Raw genomic sequence first — 14425 nt, 5'->3', positions numbered from 1 at the left:
TGAGATTTATCCGTGTTAATAATACATGTAGACTTGTCTTTTTCATTTCAGTTTTTGTGTAATATATATTTCTTGGTATGAATAGTGGATATTAGGTTTTCCCCTAATTTTATTACAAATTATGCTGCAGTATATATTGTTATAGTTATATTCATGTAAATAAGTGCAAGAATTTCTATAGGATAAAACTTAGCAATGACAGTAATATAATTGTATAGAATGAACATCTTCATGTTTAACAGATACTGCCAAATTCCTAAAGTGAGGGCTCTAATTTACATTTCCATTGGCAGTATATAAATTTGTCACATTTTTTTCACACTTAATTTTGATACATTTGGTGTATGTGCTGTGTGTTCACCGATTTCATAAGAATGATACAGCATTGGGTTACTCTGTATTCTTCCCATTGCTAATGAGGCTGGGCATCATCTTGTATGTATAGAGGCCCTTCTGATTCCTGTTCTATAAATTGCCCTTTTTTCTTCCCTTTATTTTTTTAAATTAGTTCATGTATTCTAATCCTTTGTTGGTTACATGCAATGCAAGTATCTTCCCCAGTCTTATTTCTGCTTGGTGGTGTCTTTGCTGAACAGAATCTTTTCATTTTAACCTTGGCAAGGTTATCCAACTAAGATACTTTGCTTTTTGTCTTGACTCTTCATATATTATAAGGTAACAAGGGTTTTCAATATCTTCTTTAAAAATTATATATTTGCTTTCACATTTGTTTTTAATTCAACTATAGTTTATTTTTGTATAGTTAGTTTTTCTATAACACACGTGTTCCTAAAAATCATGACGCTATTTGCAAAATCGTGCTACAAAAACCAGAAGTTATATGGGAAAAAATGGGGTTGGGGGCACAGTACTCAAAAAATTTTTTCAATGACACATTAAAAAATATACACTTAAAAATGTTAACAGTTTTACGTGTGTTATGTTCAATGGTTAAGAAATGCATAGAGCCTGACCAGGCGGTGGTAAGTGGATAGAGCATCCAACTGGGATGCAGAGGACCCAGGTTCAAGACCCCGAGGTCGCCAGCTTGAGCGCGGGCTCATCTGGTTTGAGCAAAGCTCACCAGCTTGGACCCAAGGTCGCTGGCTCAAGCAAAGGGTTACTCGGTCTGCTGAAGGGCCACGGTCAAGGCACATATGAGAAAGCAATCAGTGAACAACTAAGGTGTTGCAACGAAAAACTAATGATTGATGCTTCTCATCTCTCTCCGTTCTTGTCTGTCCCTCTCTATCCCTCTCTCTGACTCTCTCTCTCTGTCTCTGTAAAAAAAAAAAAAAAAGGAAGGAAGGAAGGAAGGGAAGAAGGAAAGAGAGAGAGAGAGAAATAAAAGAAAAAAGAAAAGAAAGAAAGAAATGCATTGCTTGACCTTTGGTGGCACAGTGGATAAAGCATTGACCTGGAACGCTAAGGTCACCGATTCAAAACCCTGGGCTTGCCTGGTCAAGGCACATACGGGAGATGATACTTCTTGTCCCTCCCCCTGTCTCTCTCTCTCTCTCTCTCTCTCTCTCTTTCTCTTTCTTTTTCTCTTTCTCTCTCTCTCCTCCCCACCGCTCTAAAATACATAAATAAAATTTAAAATATAAGAAAATAGATTTTAAAAAAAATAGAGTCAAGAAATGCTTAGTATACCACAAAAAGTAATTTTTATTTTGAAAAAGATGAAGTTTGATTATGGAAGTAAGATTCAGAAGGGTTGCAGCAGCCTGTTATTGTGTAGGGGCGGAAGGAGATAAGATTATCTGAAATCTTGCCTGACCTTTGGTGGCGCAGTGGATCAAGTGTTAACCTGGAATGCTGAGGTTGCCAGTTCAAAACCCTGGGCTTGCCTGGTCAAGGCACATACAGGAAGCAACTACTATGAATTGATGCTTCCAGCTTCTCCCCCCCCCCCCCCGTCTCCTCTCTCTAAAAATCAATCAATCAATAACTTTTTTTTAAAAGGTTATCTGAAATCTGTCAGAAGTTGTGACTGCAGTTGTGGAATGTGTAGCACATACGCATGTGATTTAGGCAGGTGATTGAAATGTGTGTCTTGTGCATTCCTGTGTGGTTCAGTACACCTGGGTAGTGTCCTGTATTCATGAACGGTTTGTTTCAGAGTTAGGACCAGGGATGACAAGGAAAGCACCTAGGGTGCACAATTTTAGGAGGGGTCCCTGTTAGGACCCCTAGAAATAACACTTGCCACACCTTAGTCCTGGCCCTGCTTGTGGATGAAGTAGTGTTTGCATACACTGAAATTGTGTCATTTTTCCCTAGTATATCAATCACGTTTAACACATTCAAGGTTTTGAAACAAGCATTAGAGTAGAACTGACTGTATATGTGAGGTGGAGCTCTAATTTTTTCCCCATATACATAGCCAGGACTTTCTCCACTAGTTTGTAATGATGCTTTTGGCAGTTTTACACTTGGGGACCAGTGTAAAAAGAAGACTATTTCGGGGACTGCTAAGGTAGGAATCACCATGAGCATAAACGAATTCGACTAAAATTATTGGGCCTATAATCTTTGTACAACATCAGAGTAGTTAACTTACATATCGGCACAAAATTTCTGGTAGACCAGCAGTTGAAAAATATTGGCATACATTATAGCTAGACAAAGTATGTGAGTCTGGTTCTTGTTTCTTTGTGCTGTTTCCATTGGATTTGTTTGCTTTTTTCTATACCAGTATTACACACACACACACACTGATTTGAGAGAGGGAGGGTTGGGGGCAGAGGCATCAACTCCTTGTTCCACTTAGTTTGTGTGCCTTGGCAGGCCAGGTTCCATCTAGCTGTGCGCTCATTGGTCGCTTAGCTTGTGTGCCTTGGCAGGCTGGGATGACGCTGTATCCACGGAACCACCTTGCCAGGGCCCAATATCACGTTTTCTTAATCACAGGCCTGGCACTAACTTTGTAACCTTGGCAAGTTAATTTATATGTGCGTATGAAATTTTAATATCATTGAATAGAGTAAATGAGGCAGTATATTAAAGTACTTAGAAGTATGCACTTGGCCCAAGAATAAAGCTCAAATGTTAATTATTTTGTTAAGTAATTTCTATAATTTAATAAAGAGTCTTGATATCTAGTAAACTGAGGTTGCTATGTTGTTTTTCTCCTTCCAAATTGAGAGGAAACAGATACTTTATGGAAGGATTCCTCAAGAAAGTGACATTTAGGCTTTGTAGAAGATGATAGGAGTTAGCTAGGTGCTCAGAGCAATAGAAGAGTATTCTAGGCAGAAGGAGCCATGAGGCAGAACATTGTGTGTCCAGAAACTGAAAGAAGGCCCTTGTAGCTCAGCACAAGGATAAATGGTACTAGCAGATCGTGTAACACCTATTAGGCAATGTTAAGAATTTAGCTTTCATCCTAGAATCATAGTTATGACTATTAGTGAAAAATAAAAGTCATGAAATACCAATCTTCACAAATAGTTATAATTATTCAAAAAAGAAACTCAGAAGCTAAAATTGGGCTCATCTGGATTAAGAGTGCTGTTGAGAATGTATAAATTCAGGTCTTTGTTCACTCATTTGTAGTCTTGTTGAGCTATTGTTTCTGTTCCAGATTTTTATCAGTTCAAATTGAAGAATTGCGATTTTTGCAGATTTTAGATTGGGAGTAGAGTTTGTACAGTACAACAAATCTATATAAATGTTTTCAAATGAAATTTTTTCATTTATTTGTCTATTTATCGAATATTATCTTTCGTGGGTAAACCTAAGAAAACTATATATTATTTCTGTAACACATGCTATTTATTGGGTTGGGGAATAAGTTCGTAGCGTTTTTATATTTTCTTTTATTTTACAACGATTTGTTTGCTGTTTGGCAAAGGGTAAGTATTCATTCGATAAAACTCTTCCTGCTCTACAAAACTATGTTAATTGTATTTTTGAGTTATTTAATTTTTTATTAGTTTTGAGGCTTAGAAATGGAATACCCAGGAGGCAAAAATCAACATTTTCGACACCTGCTCTTCTTTGCTTTTCATCGAGGTCAAAAAGCTGCCGAAGCAGCCCGGGACATTTGCGACGTGTATGGAGAAGGTGTCATAGGTGAGTCTACAGCACGGAAATGGTTTGCAAAGTTCAAAAATGGCAACTTTGACATCGATGACACGTGCCGCAGTGGAAGGCCTTCTGAATTCGATGAAGAACTGGGAAATGCTCGAAAAGAATGCCACGGTCAACAAGGAGCTCTACATTGCCCAGCTACACCACGTGAATGAGGCTATTCGACTGAAAAGACCTGATCGACATGGTCAAACCATACTCCTTCACGACAACGCCAGGCCCCATGTTGCACAAGTCGTCAAAGCCACACTTCAAGAGCTCGAATGGGAGGTCCTTCAGCATCTGCCATATTCTCCGGACCTTGCACCGACCGATTACCATCTTTTCCGCTCCCTGTCAAACCATATGAAGGGCGTTACCTTCGATAACAAAGAGGTCCTTAAAAACTGGCTCAACAACTTCTTTGACACCAGACCAGGCGATTTTTGGCGGAACTGCATCAACAAATTGGTCGAGAGGTGGGAAGAGGTTGTAAACAGCAACGGCGAATATATAATTGATTAACTTATTGATATAATTATTGGTTTTTTGTTTAAATAAAAGTCTTCGGTAAAAACGCTACGAACTTATTCCCCAACCCAATATTTTACTTCCCTCATATTTCCTTACCACAAAATTCTACAAGTAAGATATACGTGGCCTGTATAATAAGTATGATGCTCCTTTGCAATTGAAGGTGTGTTGAAAGGAGCCAAATATTCATCAAATGGGAGAGTCTCCTTTGATAATACCTTGTTTATGGCAGCAGATGAATATTACCCACTGCAGAACTCCACTATAGTTGTGAAGAATTTATTAAATATTTTGGGAGATAAAGTCCCATCATTTAAAAATATCTTTTAAATAAATATAAATAGAATTTTACGTAGTATTTCACAAATAGTTTTGAAAGGAGGTTTTTAAATGATATTTTTAATTATATTATTACTGTTAATCTTTAAAACCAACACAATTCTAATCAAAATCTTAAACCGATTTTTGGGGAACTTGACAGATTGTTTGTGAAATTCATGTGGGAAAAGCAAATGACCCAAGACAGTTAAGACAGTTTACTACGACACAAACAATCTGGGGAGCTTGCCCTAAAAATATCAGGAATTAAGTAATTAAGACACCATGAAATTGGGAAAACGATAGGAAGATAAATGGAAAGGCTGCTTAGTATGATGTTTATTTGCAAAGAGAAAAGATGGAATCTCTTAATAGCTTGTTTAAATTGCAAAGGAGAAAGTATAAACTTTAATTTTTGATGGATGAAACACAATTTAGTATAATTTTTAAATTACCAATTTAACATACAAGCTCATTGCTATATAAACTATTTTATTTTAGTAGCAGGGTTTTCTTATGACTTAGTTTCTTAACTTTTTTCCCCTCATAAATCTCAAATTTTACAATTTGGAGGCTTTGAGTTGGACAACCCTAATTGTGTGTTTGCAGTACTCATGTATAGAAATTCTGCCATATCTTCTTGTAGGTAATTAAACTGTTGATGAATATTCTTTAACAGTTGAGGGTTTTTTAAAAATTAATTTTAATGGGGGGACATTGATAAATCAGGGTACATATGTTCAGAGAAAACATCTCTAGGTTATTTTGACATTTGATAATGCTGTGTTCCCATCACCCAAAGTCCAATTGTCTTCCTCACCTTCTAACTGGTTTTCTTTGTGCCCCTCCCCTCCCCAAACCCCTTCTCTCTCCCCCCCACCCTGTAACCCCCACACTGTTGTCCATGTCTCTGAGTCTCATTTTTATGTCCCACCTATGTATGGAATCATATAGTTCTTAGTTTTTTCTGATTTACTTATTTCGCTTAGTATACTGTCATCAAGGTCCATACATGTTGTTGTACATGATCCGATGTCATCATTTCTTATGGCTGAGTAGTATTCCATAGTATATATGTACAAAGCTTTTTAATCCACTCATCCACTGACAGACACTTGGGCTGTTTCCAAATCTTCACTATTGTGAACAATGCTGCCATAAACATGGGGGTGCATTTCTCCTTTTCAAATAGTGCTGTGGTGTTCTTGGGGTATATTCCTAAAAGTGGGATAGCTGGGTCAAAAGGCAGTTCGATTTTTAATTTCTTGAGGAATCTCCATACTGTTTTCCACAGTGGCTGCACCAGTCTGCATTCCCACCAGCAGTGCAGGAGGGTTTCCTTTTCTCCACATCCTCACCAGCACTTATTCTGTGTTGTTTTGTTGATGAGCGCCATTCTGACTGGTGTGAGATGATATCTCATTGTAGTTTTTTGTTTTTTTGTTTGTTTTTTTTTAATTTAATGCAGTGACATTGATAAATCAGGGTATATATGTTGAGAGAAAACATCTCCAGGTTATTTTGACATTTGATTGTGCTGTATACCCCTCCCCCAAAGTCTAATTCTCTTCTGTCACCTTCTGGTTTTCTTTGTGCCCCTCCCCTCCCCCACCCCCTCTCTTGTTCCTCACCCCCTCCCCCCTCCCCCGACACCCGTTGCCATCACACTCTTGTTCATGTCCCTGAGTCTCATTTTTATGTCCCATCTATGTATGGATTCATATAGTTCTTAGTTTTTTCTGATTTATTTATTTGACTCTGTATAATGTTATCAAGGTCCATCCATGTTATTGTAATTGATCTGATGTCATCATTTCTTATGACTGAGTAGTATTCCATAGTATATATGTACCAAAGCCTTTCAATCCACTCGTTCTCTGACGGACACTTGGGCTGTTTCCAGATCTTCGCTATTGTGAACAATGCTGCCACAAACATGGGGGTGCATTTCTCCTTTTGAAACCGTTCTATGGTGTTCTTGGGGTATATTCCTAAGAGAGGGATAGCTGGGTCAAAGGCAGTTCAATTTTCAGTTTTTTGAGGAATCTCTATACTGTTTTCCACAGTGACTGCACCAGTCTGCATTCCCACCAGCAGTGCAGGAGGGTTCCCTTTTCTCCACATCCTCGCCAGCACTTACTCTGTGTTGTTTTGTTGATGAGCGCCATTCTGACTGGTGTAAGATGATATCTCATTGTGGTTTTAATTTGCATTTCTCTAATGATTAGTGATGTTGAGCATTTTTTCATATGCCTATTGGCCATCTGTGTGTCCTCTCTGGAGAAGTGTCTATTCATTTCTTTTGCCCATTTTTTGATTGGATTGTTTTGTCTTCCTGGTGTTGAGTTTTACAAGTTCTTTATAAATTTTGGTTATTAACCCCTTATCAGACGTATTGTCGAATATGTTCTCCCATTGTGTAGTTTTTTTATTCTGTTCTTATTGTCTTTAGCTGTGCAAAAGCTTTTTAGTTTGATATAGTCCCATTTGTTTATCCTATCTTTTATTTCACTTCCCCATGGAGATAAATCAGCAAATATATTGCTCTGAGAGATGTCGGAGAGCTTACTGCCTATGTTTTCTTCTAAGATGCTTATGGTTTCACGGCCTACATTTAAGTCTTTTATCCATTTTGAGTTTATTTTTCTGAGTGGTGTAAGCTGGTGATCTAGTTTCATTTTTTTGCAAATAGCTGTCCAATTTTCCCAACGCCATTTGTTGAAGATGCTGTCTTTACTCCAATGTATGCTCTTACCTCCTTTGTCAAACATCAGTTGTCTATACAACTGTGGGTTTATTTCTGGGTTCTCAGTTCTGTTCCATTGATCTATATGCCTATTGTTATGCCAGTACCAGGCTGTTTTGAGTACAATGACCTTGTAATATAACTTGATATCCGGAAGTGTGATATCTCCCACTTTATTCTTTCTTTTCAAGAATGCTGAGGCTATTAGTGTTCTCTTTTGCTTCCATATAAATCAGGGTCTCAAACTCACGGCCCGCGGGCCGCATGCTGCCCGCTGAACAATTTTGTGCTGCCCGCAGACTAATCCAAGAAGTTCAAAATATTTTGGATAAAATTAAGTAAGCCCGTGGATTAGTCTGCGGGCCGCACAAAATTGTTCAGCGGGCCGTGAGTTTGAGACCCCTGATATAAATGTTTGGAATATTTGTTCTATATCTTTGAAGTAAGTCATTGGTATTTTAATCGCTATTGCATTGAATTTATGAATTGCTTTGGGTAATATAGACATTTTAATGATGTTTATTCTTCCTAACCATGAGCACGGTATATGCTTCCACTTGTTTGTATCTTCCCTGATTTCTTTTATCAATGTTTTATCATTTTCCGAGTACAAGTCTTTAATCTCCCTGGTTAAATTTATTTCTAGGTACTTTATTTTTTTGGTTGCAGTGATGAAGGGGATTGCTTCCTTAATTTCTCTTTCTGACAGTTCATTATTAGTGTATAAAAATGCCTCTGATTTCTGAGTATTAATTTTGTATCCTGCCACCTTGCTTAATTCATTTATCAGGTCCAGTAGTTTTTTGACTGAGACATTAGGGTTTTGTATATACAATATCATATCATCTGCAAATAATGATAGTTTTACTTTGACTTTTCCAGTTTGGATGCCTTTTATTTCTTTTTTCTTGTCTGATTGCTTGGCTAGGACTTCCAGAATATGTTGAATAACAGTGGTGAAAGGGGGCACCCCTGCCTTGTTCCTGATCTTAAGGGGATTTTTCATTTTTACCCATTGAGTATGATGTTGGCTATGGGTTTTTCATAGATGACCTTTATCATGTTGAGTTATTCTCCCTGTATTCCCACTTTGCTAATAGTTTTGATCATGAATGGGTGCTAGATTTTATCAAATGTTTTTTCTGCATCTATTGAAATTATCATGTGGTTTTTCTCCTTCCTTTTGTTTATGTGATGAATCACATTGATTGATTTGCGAATATTGTACCAGCCTTGCCTCCTAAGAATAAATCCCATTTGTTCATGGTGTATGACTTATTTCATATATTTTTGGATCCGGTTTTCTAATATTTTGTTGAGGATTTTAGCATCTAAATTCATCAGGGATATTGGCCTATAGTTTTCTTTCTTTGTGTTGTCTTTGCCTGGTTTTGGAATCAATTATACTCACCTCATAAAAGAATCTTGTAAGTCTTCCTTCCTCTTGAATTTTTTAAAATAGCTTGAGAAGGATAGGAGTTAGTTCTTCTTTGAATATTTGGTAGAATTCACTTGTGAAGCCATCAGGCCCAGGACTTCTCTTTTTTGGGAGTTTTTTCATAACTGTTTCAATCTCATTTGTTGTAATCGGTCTGTTTAGGTTTCTGATTCTTCCAGATTAATTTTTGGAAGATTATATGTTTCAAGGAATTTGTCCATTTCATCTAGGTTGTCTAGTTTTTTGGCATACAGTTCTTCATAGTGTTTTCTTACAATATTTTGTATTTCTGTTGTGTTAGTTGTTATTTCTCCACTCTTATTTCTAATTTTATTTATTTGAGTCCTCTCTCTTTGTTTCTTGGTGAGTCTGCTTAAAGGTACATCGATCTTGTTCACCTTTTCAAAGAACCAGCTCCTGGTTTCATTGATCCTCTGTATTGTTTCTTTAGCCTCTATGTCATTTATTTCTGCTCTGATCATTATTATTTCCTTCTACTTCCTCTGGGCTTTATTTGCTATTCTTTTTCTAGTTCTATTAGATGCAGGGTCAAGTTGTTTATTTGAGCTTTTTCTAGCTTCTTGAGGTATTCCTGTAATGCTATGAACTTCCCTCTCAGGACTGCTTCTGCTGTGTCCCATCAATTTTTTTTTTGTTTTGTTTTGTTTTGTTTTTTTTTTCATTTTTCTGAAGCTGGAAATGGGAGAGACAGTCAGACAGACTCCCGCATGCGCCCGACCGGGATCCACCCAGCACGCCCACCATGGGGCGACGCTCTGCCCACCAGGGGGCGATGCTCTGCCCATCCTGGGCGTCGCCATATTGCGACCAGAGCCACTCTAGTGCCTGGGGCAGAGGCCACAGAGCCATCCCCAGTGCCCGGGCCATCTTTGCTCCAATGGAGCCTTGGCTGCGGGAGGGGAAGAGAGAGACAGAGAGGAAAGTGCGGCGGAGGGGTGGAGAAGCAAATGGGCGCTTCTCCTGTGTGCCCTGGCCGGAAATCGAACCCGGGTCCTCCGCACGCTAGGCCGACGCTCTACCGCTGATGTGTCCCATCAATTTTGAGTTTATGTATGCTCGTTATTGTTCGTTTCTAGAAATTTTTTAATTTCTTCTTTGATCTCATTGTTTACCCATTCGTTATTTAATAACATGCTATTTAGTTTCCAAGTGTTTGAGTATTTTTCAGTTTTTCTGTTGTGGTTGATTTCTAGTTTCATGCCATTATGATCAGAGAAAGTGCTTGATATGATTTCAGTCTTCTTAAATTTGTTGAGACCACTTTGGTGCCCTAACATGTGGTGTATCCTAGAGAATATACCATGAGCACTTGAAACGAATGTATATTCTGCTGCTTTAGGGTGAAAGGTTCTGAAGATATCTATTAAATCGAGTTGATCTAGTATGTCCTTTAAGTCTGCTGTTTCTTTGTTAATTTTCTTTTTTGAGGATCTGTCTAGTGATGTTAGTGGGGTATTGAAATCCCCTCCTATTATAGTATTGCTGTTTATCTCGCCCTTTAAATCTATCAAAGTCTGCTTTATATATTTAGGTGCTCCTATATTAGATGTGTAGATATTTGTAATGGTTATATCTTCCTGTTGGATTGCTCCCTTTGTAGTGACCTTCTTTATCTCTTATTATAGCCTTTGTTTTAAAGTCCAGTTTGTCTTATATAAGTATTGCTACCCTTGCTTTTTTTTCATTTCCATTTGTGTGAAATATTTTTTTCCATACTTTTATCTTAGTCTATGTGCATCTTTTGTTTTAAGGTGTGTCTCTTGTAGACAGCATATGTATGGGTCCTGTTTTCTTATCCACACAGCTACCCTATGTCTTTTTACCGGATCATTTAATCCATTTACATTTAAGGTTATTATTGATATGTAGTTGTTTATTGCCATTTTATTCTTTAAAACTGTATTCCTCTTTTGCTATATTCTTTTTCTTTTTTGATCTGTTTACAACAGGCCCCTTAGCATTTCTTGCAGCCTTGGTTTGATTGTAGTGAATTCCTTGAGGTTTTTTTTGTCTCGAAAGCTTTTTATTTCTCCTTCAATTTTAAACGACAGCCTTGCTGGATAAAGTTGTCTTGGTTGTAGGCTCTTGTTCTGCATTACTTTGAATATTTCTTGCCATTCACTTGTGGCCTCAAGAGTTTGTGTTAAGAAGTCAGAAGTCATCCTTATGGGGGCTCCTTTGTAGGTGATAGTCTTTTTTTTCTCTAGCAGCTTTTAATATTTTCTCTTTATCACTTAGCTCTAGTATTTTTATCATGATGTGTCTTGATGTAGATTTCTTTGGGTGTCTCTTTAATGGAGTTCTCTGTGCTTCTTTAATTTGTGAGACGTTTTACTGCCTTAATTGAGGGAAGTTTTCAGCTATGATATATTTGAACAATGTCTCTATCCCTTGTTCTTTCTCTTCTTCAGGAACTCCTATGATGCGGATGTTATTTCTCTTCATGTTGTCACAGAGCTCTCTTAGAGTTTCCTCAGACTTTTTGAGTCTTCTTTTTTCTGCTCTGCTTTCGTGCCTTCATTTATCTTGTTCTCTAACTCACTGATTCTATCTTCAGCTTCATCCATCTTGCTTTAATTCCTTCCATTGTGTTCTTTATTTCAGATACTGTATTTGTCATTTCTGACTGTTTCTTTATTATTTCAATGTCCTTTTTTATATTTGCTATGTCTTTATTTAGGTGTTCGTTATGTCCATCTATTGTTCTAATATCTTTGAGCATCCAAACAATCGTTATTTTAAACTCTGCATCTGGTAATTTGGTTATATCTGACTCATTCAGGTCCTTTTCTGGGGATTTCTTTTGATTCATTTGTGTTGCGTTTCTCTGCCTTCTCATTTTGTCTGTGTAAAAGAAGTTTTTTTCCACTGGAGTCCACTGGGTGTGGCTTCTGTGTTCCCTAGGTATGGTCTGTCTACCCGCCCGCCACCCTCTCTGCTGTTGTTGCCTAGGGTGTTCAGGTATGGCCGTTGCAGGTGCCTGCCCACTGGGGCTGTTGCTGTGGTTTCCGCTTCTACTTCATAGCAGTGGCTGTGATCATGTACTCTGGTGTACAAGCCTTGGTGGCCTTGGCCTTCACCCTCCCCCACATGTGGTGTTATGCTCGGCCCTCAGGGCAGGGGTGAGCACCTTTGCTCAGCTGTCGGTCTTTGCCTGATTCCAGGCTTTCACCCCACCCCTGCAGGAGGAGCCTGATCGTGTGACGGCTGCAAGCCTTGGCTCCACAGGCTGGGCAGGACTGCGTGCCCACGCTCAGTAGCGGGACTCCACTGTTCTGGGCTTTTGGCTCCACCCTCGCACGAGGAGCTGGGTCCCAAGCCAGGCCACAAGCCTCGTTTCATGGGAAAGGCAAGGCTGTGCTCCTGTGCCCTTGCTCAAGGGTGGGTCTCTGCCCCTCCAGGGCTCCTGCCCTTCCCCCACAGGCTGGCTTGTAGGTGGCCCGCAGCTGGCTTGACCAATTTGCATGTCCCCTCCTCCCCAGCAGGGCAAGACTGAGCTCACACCTGGGCCTCAGTGGTGGCCAGGCGGCTTCTGCCCTTGCCAACAGAACCGCACTTCTGTGTCCAGCCGCCGCCCACCCTCGGGCGAGCCCTCAGCCATGTGGGAGGTGGCGCTGCAGCTCAGACCCTAACACTCACTACTGTAGTCCCAAAAGCTCCTTCCTTCGAAGCGGCTCTGCTCTGAGTGCCGCGGGAGAGCTTGTTTGGCTGGTGTCCTGCTTCCCTTTGCTGGTATTGCTGTTTCCGGGGGAAATAATCACTTCAGATTTGGGGAGTGACTCGTCCCAGGGTTTAGGGTGGCTGTCTCTCAAAATGTTTCTCCCTGTGCCTCCTAGATTACACTCTCTTCCTGCTACTCCGGTCCTCTCCTTTCTCCCCGTCCCCTGGAGCCCCGGGTGAGTGGTTATGAGAGAGGTTTTCTGCACAGTCCCTTGAAGAAGAATCCTGGGTCTGAGAAATTAGTCTTTTTCTCACAAACAGTATCCTGTCTTGTTTCCAGTTAAATACTGTCCATGCGCCTCTTCTAGGCTCTGGGGCTGCAGGCTGTGGCTTTGTTCCTGGGACTCAGGACCCTCCCCTCTCTGCTAAACTCTCTTCCCACCATGTGAGTCCCTCCCGGCTGCCGTTCGCTCTGGGGAGCTAGGCAGCCCTCTCTGCGTTTCTGCTTTTCCTACCAGTCTCAGTGTGGCTACTTCAGTGTTCCTTGGTTGAAGAGTCCTCTTAGTTTAGTTCAAAGTTGGTTTTTTCAGGTTATAGTTCTTAAAATTAGTTTGTAATCCACTTTGGTTCTGGGAGGTGGAAGTTGGTACATCCGCCTACTCCATCGCCATCTTGTCTCTCCCAGTTGAGAGTTTTGATTGATGCATTTGTTTCAGATATTTTCAGACATAACTAGCATTTTATTCCTATAGTGAATCTTGTAGGTAGTAGCTTTAGAAACATTAGAATGATAATTTTAAAATGTGGTCGTCTGTTATAATTATACACATGGGCTTTACACATCTTGTTAACCTTTACTTTTCATCTTGTTTGTGATTGAACCTGGTTAAATGTGGAACAAATATTTCTGGGAAAGAATTAAATCAATTATGAACCAATGACAAAGCAGTATTTATTTTATAGTAGATATAATATAGTCAGAATAAATTTATAAAGTTCTTTAGGTTTATTTTTTTTTAAGTTTTTGCTAGAGAACTATTATTTTACTCTTTCACCACTGGTCATCTGATGAGAAACTGAGTCTAGGTATTTGAAAATAAGATGAATACAGTTTCAGTAATGCTTAAAATGCTTGGTTTATTGCATTTTTTTTTTTTGTATTTTTCTGAAGTTGGAAACGGGGAGGCAGTCAGACAGACTCCCACATGCGCCCAACTGGGACCCACCCGGCACGCCCACCAGGGGCGATGCTCTGCCCATCTGGGGCATTGCTCTGCCGCAACCAGAGCCATTCTAGCGCCTGAGGCAGAGGCTATAGAGCCATCCTCAGCGCCCAGGCCAACTTTGCTCCAATGGAGCCTTGGCTGTGGGAGGGGAAGAGAGAGACAGAGATGAAGGAGATGGGGAGGGGTGGATAAGCAGATGGGCGCTTTTCCTGTGTGCCCTGGCCGGGAATCAAACCCAGGACTCCTGTACGCCAGGCCGACGCTCTACCACTGAGCCAACCAGCCAGGGCTATTGCATTTTTTTAAACCAATCATGCTTCAGTTAGAAACAGTATTGTTATTAACATTTTTTGGTAAAGAAACTATTTTTAAAGGTTTTTTTAAAAACTTTGATGACTATATAATCAA

General features: G+C 39.6%; 1 protein-coding gene across 1 annotated transcript in view; it reads left to right on the top strand.

The window, feature by feature from the left end:
• USP15 (ubiquitin specific peptidase 15) overlaps positions 1–14425 on the top strand; it is a 164152-nt gene that overhangs the window by 15818 nt on the left and 133909 nt on the right. The window lies entirely within an intron of this gene.

The sequence above is a fragment of the Saccopteryx leptura genome, chromosome 2 (genome assembly GCF_036850995.1).
Source record: "Saccopteryx leptura isolate mSacLep1 chromosome 2, mSacLep1_pri_phased_curated, whole genome shotgun sequence".
NCBI lineage: Eukaryota > Metazoa > Chordata > Mammalia > Chiroptera > Emballonuridae > Saccopteryx > Saccopteryx leptura.
Note: the sequence above shows the minus strand (reverse complement) of the source record. Positions and strands in the feature narration are given on the sequence as shown.